The sequence below is a fragment of the Triticum aestivum genome, chromosome 7D, assembly GCF_018294505.1.
Source record: "Triticum aestivum cultivar Chinese Spring chromosome 7D, IWGSC CS RefSeq v2.1, whole genome shotgun sequence".
NCBI classification, from domain to species: Eukaryota; Viridiplantae; Streptophyta; class Magnoliopsida; order Poales; family Poaceae; genus Triticum; species Triticum aestivum.
The window spans coordinates 256,367,799-256,378,631 of record NC_057814.1 but is presented as its reverse complement, the minus strand read 5'-3'; positions in this window follow the sequence as shown (position 1 = coordinate 256,378,631).

The window sequence follows — 10,833 nt, the reverse complement described above, 5'->3', positions numbered from 1 at the left end:
AACGGAAATATCTTAAGGATATAATAGTAGCGAGTTTTCTCATCATTAGTGAACAGGGTGGCTATATCATTTAATTTAGTAAGATGTGCCACAACAGTTTCAGATTCATAGCCATAGAAGGGATCAGATTCAACCAAAGTAATTATATCAGGTTCGACAGAGAATTCATAATCCTTATCAGTAACAAAGATAGGTGAAGTAGCATAAGCAGGATCATATTTCATTCTAGCATTCAGAGTTTTTTGTTTCGGCTTAGCTAATAATTTCTTAAGATCACTTCTATCATTGCAAGCAAGAAAGTCTTTAGCATTTTCTCCATCCATAACATAGCCCTCAGGCACAACAGGCAATTCATATCTAGGGGGAGAATCTTCACAATCACTTTCATCAATATTATCAGTTTCAATAATTTCATTCTCTCTAGCCCTAGCAAGTTGTTCATCAAGAAATTCACCAAGTGGCACAATAGTATCAAGCATAGAAGTAGTTTCATCATAAGTATCATGCATAGCAGAAGTGGCATCATCAATAACATGCGACATATCAGAATTAATAGCAGAAGCAGGTTTAGGTGTCGCAAGCTTACTCAAAACAGAAGGTGAATCAAGTGCAGAGCTAGATGGCAGTTCCTTACCTCCCCTCGTAGTTGAGGGATAAAATTTTGTTTTCGCGTCTTTCAAGTTCTTCATAGTGACCAACAGATATAAATCCCAAGTGACTCAAAGAATAGAGCTATGCTCCCCGGCAACGGCGCCAGAAAATAGCCTTGATAACCCACAAGTATAGGGGATCGCAACAGTTTTCGAGGGTAGAGTATTCAACACAAATTTATTGATTCGACACAAGGGGAGCCAAAGAATATTATCAAGTATTAGCAGTTGAGTTGTCAATTCAACCACACCTAGATAACTTAGTATCTGCAGCAAAGTATTTAGTAGCAAAGTAGTATGGAAGTAACGGTAACGGTAGCAAAAGTAATATTTTTGGGTTTTGTAGTGATTGTAACAGTAGCAACGGAATAGTAAATAAGCGGAGAACAATATGTGAAAATCTCGTAGGCATTGGATCGGTGATGGAGAATTATGCCGGATCTGGTTCATCATGTAACATTCATAACATAGGGTGACACAGAACTAGCTCCAATTCATCAATGTAATGTAGGCATTTATTCCGAATATAGTCATACGTGCTTATGGAAAAGAACTTGCATGACATCTTTTGTCCTACCCTCCCGTGGCAGCGGGGTCCTAGAGGAAACTAAGGGATATTAAGGCCTCCTTTTAATAGAGTACCGGACCAAAGCATTAACACATGGTGAATACATGAACTCCTCAAACTACGGTCATCACCGGGAGTGGTCCCGATTATTGTCACTTCGGGGTTGCCGGATCATAACACATAGTAGGTGACTATAGACTTGCAAGATAGGATCAAGAACTCACATATATTCATGAAAAGATAATAGGTTCAGATCTGAAATCATGGCACTCGGGCCCTAGTGACACGCATTAAGCATAGCAAAGTCATAGCAACATCAATCTCAGAATATAGTGGATACTAGGGATCAAACCCTAACAAAACTAACTCGATTACATGATAAATCTCATCCAACCCATCACCGTCCAGCAAGCCTACGATGGAATTACTCACGCACGGCGGTGAGCATCATGAAATTGGTGATGGAGGATGGTTGATGATGATGACGGCGACAGATTCCCCTCTCCAGAGCCCCGAACGGACTCCAGATCAGCCCTCCCGAGAGAGTTTAGGGCTTGGCGGCGGCTCCGTATCGTAGAACGCGATGAATCTTTCTCTCCGATTTTTTCTCCCCGAACACGAATATATGGAGTTGGAGTTGAGGTCCTTGGAGCACCAGGGGGCCCACGAGGCAGGGGGCGCGCCCAGGGGGCAGGCGCGCCTCCCACCCTCGTGGACAGGGTGTGGGCCCCCTGGCCTTGATTCTTTCGCTAGTATTTTATATATATTCCAAAATAATTCTCTGTTGATTTTCAGGTCATTCCGAGAACTTTTGTTTCTGCACAAAAATAACACCATGGCAATTCTGCTGAAAACAGCGTCAGTCTGGGTTAGTTCCATTCAAATCATGCAAGTTAGAGTCCAAAACAAGGGCAAATGTGTTTGGAAAAGTAGATACGACGGAGACGTATCACTCCCACTCACTTTCTTGTAAATACAGGCTTCTCCAAAAGTCTGTATAAAACCATATGCTTTGATCACATTATCGAAACGTTTATTCCAACTCTGAGATGCTTACACCAGTCCATAGATAGATCGCTGGAGCTTACACACTTTGTTAGCATCCTTTGGAATAATGAAACCTTCAGGTTGCATCATATACAACTCCTCTTCCAGAAATCCATTCAGGAATGCAGTCTTCCATCCATTTGCCAAATTTCATAATCATAAAATGCGGCAATTGCTAACATGATTCGGACGGACTTAAGCATCGCTACGGGTGAGAAAGTCTCATCGTAGTCAACTCTTTGAACTTGTCGAAAACCTTTCGCAACAAGTCGAGCTTTGTAGACAGTAACATTACCGTCAGCGTTAGTCTTCTTCTTGAAGATCCATTTATTCTTGATGGCTTGCCGATCATCAGGCAAGTCAACCAAAGTCCACTCTTTATTCTCATACATGGATCCCATCGAAGATTTCATGGCCTCAAGCCATTTTGCAGAATCTGGGCTCATCATCGCTTCCTCATAGTTCGTAGGTTCGTCATGGTCAAGTAACATGACCTCCAGAACAGGATTACCGTACCACTCTGGTGCGGATCTTACTCTGGTTGACCTACGAGGTTCGGTAGTAACTTGATCTGAAGTTACATGATCATCATCATTAGCTTCCTCACTAATTGGTGTAGGAGTCACAGGATCAGATTTCTGTGATGAACTACTTTCCAATAAGGGAGCAGGTACAGTTACCTCATCAAGTTCTACTTTTCTCCCACTCACTTCTTTCGAGAGAAACTCCTTCTCTAGAAAGGATCCATTCTTAGCAATGAATGTCTTGCCTTCGGATATGTGCTAGAAGGTGTACCCAATAGTCTCCTTTGGGTATCCTATGAAGACATATTTCTCCGATTTGGGTTCGAGCTTATCAGGTTGAAGCTTTTTCACATAAGCATCGCAGCCCCAAACTTTAAGAAACGACAACTTTGGTTTCTTGCCAAACCACAGTTCATAAGGCGTCGTCTCTACGGATTTAGATGGTGCCCTATTTAACGTGAATGCGGCCGTCTATAAAGCATAACCCCAAAACGATAGCGGTAAATCAGTAAGGGACATCATAGATCGCACCATATCTAGTAAAGTACGATTACGACGTTCGGACACATCATTACGCTGTGGTGTTCCGGGTGGCGTGAGTTGCGAAACTATTCCGCATTTTTTCAAATGAAGACCAAACTCGTAACTCAAATATTCTCCTCCACGATCAGATCGTAGAAACTTTATTTTCTTGTTACGATGATTTTCCACTTCACTCTGAAATTCTTTGAACTTTTCAAATGTTTCAGACTTGTGTTTCATCAAGTAGATATACCCATATCTGCTCAAATCATCTGTGAAGGTGAGAAAATAACGATACCCGTCGCGAGCCTCAACATTCATTGGACCACATACATCAGTATGTATGATTTCCAACAAATTTGTTGCTCACTCCATTGTTCCGGAGAACGGCGTTTTAGTCATCTTGCCCATAAGGCGTGGTTCGCAAGTACCAAGTGATTCATAATCAAGTGATTCCAAAATTTCATCAGAATCTAGTTTCTTCATGCGCTTTACACCAATATGACCTAAATGGCAGTGCCACAAATAAGTTGCACTATCATTATCAACTCTGCATCTTTTGGCTTCAATATTATGAATATGTGTATCACTACTATCGAGATTCATCAAAGATAGACCACTCTTCCAGGGTGCATGACCATAAAAGATATTACTCATATAAATAGAACAACCATTATTCTCAGATTTAAATGAATAACCGTCTCGCATCAAACAAGATCCAGATATAATGTTCATGCTCAACACTGGCACCAAATAACAATTTTTCAGGTCTAAAACTCATCCCGAAGGTAGATGTAGAGGTAGCGTGCCGACCGTGATCACATCGACTTTGGAACCATTTCCCACGCGCATCGTCACCTCGTCCTTAGCCAATCTTCGCATAATCCGTAGTCCCTGTTTCGAGTTGCAAATATTAGCAACAGAACCAGTATCAAATACCCAGGTGCTACTGCGAGCATTAGTAAGGTACACATCAATAACATGTATATCACATGTACCTTTGTTCACCTTGCCATCCTTCTTATCCACCAAACACTTGGGGCAGTTCCTCTTCTAGTGACCAGTCCCTTTGCAGTAGAAGCACTCAGTCTCAGGCTAGGTCCAGACTTAGGCTTCTTCACTTGAGCAGCAACTTGCTTGCCGTTCTTCTTGAAGTTCCCCTTCTTCCCTTTACCCTTTTTCTTGAAACTTGTGGTCTTGTTGACCATCGACACTTGATGCTCCTTCTTGATTTCTACCTCCGCAGCCTTTAGCATTGTGAAGAGCTCGGGAATTGTCTTATCCATCCCTTGCATATTATAGTTCATCATGAAGCTCTTGTAGCTTGGTGGCAGTGATTGAAGAATTCTGTCAATGACACTATCATCCGGAAGATTAACTCCCAGTTGAATCAAGTGATTGTTATACCCAGACATTTTGAGTATATGCTCACTGACAGAACTATTCTCCTCCATCTTGCAGCTGTAGAACTTATTGGAGACTTCATATCTCTCAATCCGGGCATTTGATTGAAATATTAACTTCAACTCCTGGAACATCTCATATGCTCCATGACGTTCAAAACGTCGTTGAAGTCCCGGTTCTAAGCCGTAAAGCATGGCACACTGAACTATCGAGTAGTCATCAGCTTTGCTCTGCTAGACGTTCATAACATCTAGCGTTGCTCGTGCGGCGGGTTTGGCACCTAGCGGTGATTCCAGGACGTAATTCTTCTGTGCAGCAATGAGGATAATCCTCAAGTTACGGACCCAGTCCGTGTAATTGCTACCATCATCTTTCAACTTTGCTTTCTCAAGGAACACATTAAAATTCAACGGAACAACAACACGGGCCATCTATCTACAGCAACATAGACATGCAAAATACTATCAGGTACTAAGTTCATGATAAATTAAAGTTCAATTAATCAAATTACTTAAGAACTCCCACTTAGATAGACATCCCTCTTATCATCTAAGTGATCACGTGATCCATATCAACTAAACCATGTCCGATCATCACGTGAGATGGAGTAGTTTTCAATGGTGAACATTACTATGGTTGATCATATCTACTATATGATTCACGCTCGACCTTTCGGTCTCAGTGTTCCGAGGCCATATCTGCATATGCTAGGCTCGTCAAGTTTAACCCGAGTATTCTGCGTGTGCAAAACTGGCTTGCACCCGTTGTATGTGAACGTAGAGCTTATCACACCCGATCATCACGTGGTGTCTCGGCACGACGAACTTTCGCAAGGGTGCATACTCAGGAAGAACACTTATACCTTGAAATTTAGTGAGAGATCATCTTATAATGCTACCGTCGAACTAAGAAAAATAAGATGCATAAAAGATAAACATCACATGCAATCAATATAAGTGATATGATATGGCCATCATCATCTTGTGCCTTTGATCTCCATCTCCAAAGCACCGTCATGATCACCATCGTCACCGGCGCGACACCTTGATCTTCATCGTAGCATCGTTGTCGTCTTGCCAACTATTGCTTCTACGACTATCGCTACTGCTTAGTGATAAAGTAAAGCAATTACATGGCGATTGCATTTCATACAATAAAACGACAACCATATGGCTCCTGCCAGTTGCCGATAACTCCGTTACAAAACATGGTCATCTCATACAATAAAATTTAGCATCATGTGTTGAACATATCACATCACAGCATGCCCTGCAAAAACAAGTTAGACGTCCTCTACTTTGTTGTTGCAAGTTTTACGTGGCTGCTACGGGCTGAGCAAGAACCGTTCTTACCTACGCATCAAAACCACAACGATATTTCGTCAAGTATGTGATGTTTTAACCTTCACAAGGACCGGGCACAGCCATACTCGATTCAACTAAAGTTGGAGAAACTGACACCCGCCAGCCACCTGTGTGCGAAGCACATCAGTAGAACCAGTCTCGCGTAAGCGTACGCGTAATGTCGGTCCGGGCCGCTTCATCCAACAATACCGCCGAATCAAAGTATGACATGCTGGTAAGCAGTATGACTTGTATCGCCCACAACTCACTTGTGTTCTACTCGTGCATAAAACATCTACGCATAGACCTGGCTCGGATGCCCTTGTTGGGGAACGTAGTAATTTCAAAATATTTCCTACGCACACGCAAGATCATGGTGATGCATAGCAACGAGAGGGGAGAGTGTCGTCCACGTACCCTCGTAGACCGTAAGCGGAAGCGTTATGAGAACGCGGTTGATGTAGTCATACGTCTTCACGATCCGACCGATCCAAGTACCGAACGCACGGCACCTCCGAGTTCAGCACACGTTCAGCTCGGTGACGTCCCATGAACTCATGATCCAGCAGAGCTTCGCGGGAGAGTTCTGTCAGCACGATGGCGTGATGATGGTGATGATGATGCTACCGACGTAGGGCTTCGCCTAAGCACCGCTACGATATGACCGAGGTGGATTATGGTGGAGGGGGGCACCCCACACGGCTAAAAGATCAACTGATCAACTTGTGTGTCTATGGGGGTGCTCCCTTCCCCCGTATATAAAGGAGTGGTGGAGGGGGAGGGGCCGGCGCTCCTAGGCGTGCCCCAAGGGGAGTCCTACTCCCACCGGGAGTAGGACTCCAACCCTTCCAAGAGTAGGAGTAGGAGAGAGGGAAGGAGGAGAGAGGGGAAAGGAAAGGGGGGCGCCACCCCCCTCCTTGTCCAATTTGGACTAGAGGGGGAGGGGGCGCACGGCCTACCCTGGCCGCCCCTCCTGTTCTCCACTAAGGCCCAATAGGCCCATTACACTCCCCGGGGGGTTCCAGTAACCCCCCGGTACTCCGGTTTTTGTCCGAACTTGCCCGGAACTCTTCCGATGTCCAAACATAGCTATCCAATATATCGATCTTTATGTCTCGACCATTTCGAGACTCCTCGTCATGTCCATGATCATATCAGAGACTCCGAACTACCTTCGGTTCATCAAAGCACATAAACTCATAATACCGATCGTCACAGAACGTTAAGCGTGCGGACCCTACGGATTCGAGAACTATGTAGACATGACTGAGACCCGTCTCCGGTTAATAACCAATAGCGGAACCTGGATGCTCATATTGGCTCCTACATATTCTACGAAGATCTTTATCGGTCAAACCGCATAACAACATACGTTGTTCCCTTTGTCACCGGTATGTTACTTTCCCGAGATTCGATCGTCGGTATCTCAATACCTAGTTCAATCTCGTTACCGGCAAGTCTCTTTACTCATTCCGTAATACATCATCCCACAACTAACTCATTAGTTGCATTGCTTGCAAGGCTTATAGTGATGTGCATTACCGAGAGGGCCCAGAGATACCTCTCCGACAATCGGAGTGACAAATCCTAATCTCGATCTATGCCAACTCAACAAGTACCATCGGAGACACCTGTAGAGCACCTTTATAATCACCCAGTTACGTTGTGACGTTTGGTAGCACACAAAGTGTTCCTCCAGTATTCAGGAGTTGCATAATCTCATAGTCATAGGAACATGCATAAGTCATGAAGAAAGCAATAGCAATATACTAAACGATCGAATGCTAAGCTAACGGAATGGGTCAAGTCAATCACATCATTCTCTAATGATGTGATCCCGTTAATCAAATGACAACTCATGTCTATGGCTAGGAAACTTAACCATCTTTGATTCAATGAGCTAGTCAAGTAGAGGCATACTAGTGACACTTTGTTTGTCTATGTATTCACACATGTACTAAGTTTCTGGTTAATACAATTCTAGCATTAATAATAAACATTTATCATGATATAAGGAAATATAAATAACAACTTTATTATTACCTCTAGGGCATATTTACTTCACAAATATAGGCTTCCAATATATCGATCTTTATGTCCCGACCATTTCGAGACTCCTCGTCATGTCCGTGATCATATCGGTGACTCCGAACTACCTTCGGTACATCAAAACACATAAACTCATAATACCGATCGTCATCGAACGTTAAGCGTGCGGACCCTACGGGTTCGAGAACTATGTAGACATGACCGAGGCTCATCTTCGGTCAATAACCAATAGCGAAACCTGGATGCTCATATTGGTTCCTACATATTCTACAAAGATCTTTATCGGTCAAACCGCATAACAACATACGTTGTTCCCTTTGTCGTCGGTATGTTACTTTCCCGAGATTCGATCGTCGGTATCTCAATACCTAGTTCAATCTCGTTACCGGCAAGTCTCTTTACTCGTTCCGTAATGCATCATCCCACAACTAACTCATTAGTTACATTGCTTGCAAGGCATATAGTGATGTGCATTACCGAGAGGGCCCGGAGATACCTCTCCGACAGTCGGAGTGACAAATCCTAATCTCGATCTATGCCAACTCAACAAGTACCATCAGAGACACCTATAGAGCACCTTTATAATCACCCAGTTACGTTTTGACGTTTGGTAGCACACAAAGTGTTCCTCCGGTATTCGGGAGTTGCATAATCTCATAGTCATAGGAACATGTATAAGTCATGAAGAAAGCAATAGCAATATACTAAACGGTCAAATGCTAAGCTAACGAAATGGGTCAAGTCAATCACATCATTCTCTAATAATGTGATCCCGTTAATCAAATGACAACTCATGTCTATGGTTAGGAAACTTAACCATCTTTGATTCAACGAGCTAGTCAAGTAGAGGCATACTTGTGACACTCTGTTAGTCTATATATTCACACACGTACTAAGTTTCCGGTTAATACAATTCTAGCATGAATAATAAATATTTATCATGATATAAGGAAATATAAATAACAACTTTATTATTGCCTCTAGGGCATATTTCCTTCAGATACTACCTCCATAGTGCATAGTATCATAAAGTAGTATCATAGATGACCATATTTATTGCCATGCATGACACAAAGTAGCATAGCATTTAACATGATACGGTATCTACCTATGTTACTCTAACCCTCTCTCTCTCTCTTATTTAATTGTGTGCCGCATAAGCATGTTTGCTAGTCCCAAGTGCATGTTACCGGTTATGTTACCCCCACTATGGCCAGCCTAAGGCACGAAACAGTACTAGTTGCATGCATATTAATTAGACCTCAACTATTAATTGGAGGACCAATGCATGCAATTTCTGTGGCACGCTATTTGGATTTGAAGAGGTCTTATAATTAATAGCATGTTTTTAGTTGAGAAAAAAATGATGTGATTGGCTTCATCTGCAATTCAATTCTTTTACTTGCCCAATCTCTTCACACCTAGGTTACGGTGCACCTTCTAAGATGCCTAATGCACCCAGATGGAGGGAGTAGTGAATACTACCTTCGTCCTGATTTATTGGTTCCCATTGTATTTTATGCCAAATTTTGACCATATATTTAACTAACAAAATGTTCATGCATGTCACAAAAAATTGTATCATTGAAAACTATGTTCAAATACAAATCCAACGATATAATTTTTGTGGACATGCTTTAACATTTTGTTAGTTAAATATTTGGTTAAAATTTGGCACAAATTACAAAGGGACCAATAAACTGGGATGGAGGTAGTAGTGTCATAGGTGTGATAATACAGAGACCTTCATTTATTACTTTGTATAGTCATTTTGCAATGGGAAGCGCTATGTGTATATTATGTTACTCTATTTGTCTCTCTTCTCCTGAATTACTTGCCACACCACCTTTTTTTGCTTATGTGACATGCATGTTATTAGATATGTTAGGGCATCTCCAACGGCGACCCACAAATTTCCTCCCGCATCCGTTCGCGGACAGGGGGTACTAGTCTGCGGACACGGATGTGGAAGACGACCATCCAACGCACGCTGCCCACATACATTTCAAAGACTTTTTTAACAAACCAGATGGAATTCGTGCAAACACAACGGATTTTCGTATAAACCTAATGAGATTCATGCGAACACACCGGATTTTCATTACATTTGAAACATTTAGAACAAAAAAAGAAACCCTACCCTAAACCTATCCTACGGCGACGGCTGGTTGGCGTCCACTTCCTTTCTATTCCGCATCGGCGACAACGTCCTCCATCTGCCATCTCCATGAACGGAGGCGGTAAGACACGTGAATTGAAGGTGCGGTCTCCGGCGAGAAAGAGTAGAACACGAGAGACGGACCGGCCCACATGGGACACAATGCCCTGCTGCCACCTGTGCCCTACTCATCCTCGGATTCCGCCACCTATCCGTCGCTAGTTGACGTGAGGTCCACGATGGAAATGGTGACGCCGACGTTGTCGTCATCGAACTGGCCCGCCCGACGGTTCGTCCACTACTAGGGAAAACCTTATACACAGAGGTATAGCAGTAGCGCTGGTTAGAACAGAGCGCTACTGCTACTTAGTAGTAGCGCGTGTCAATAAAGCACGCTACAGCAATGGTTGTAGCAGTAGCGTGTTTGCACGTAAAAGCGCTACTACTATAATTCCCACACTATTGCCGGTAGGCTAGGAATAGTTGTAGCGAGGCTGCAAAAAGCACGCTACCGCTAAGTGCCTTGTAGTAGCGCGTTTCCTGTATAGAGTGCTACTGCTAAAAAAAC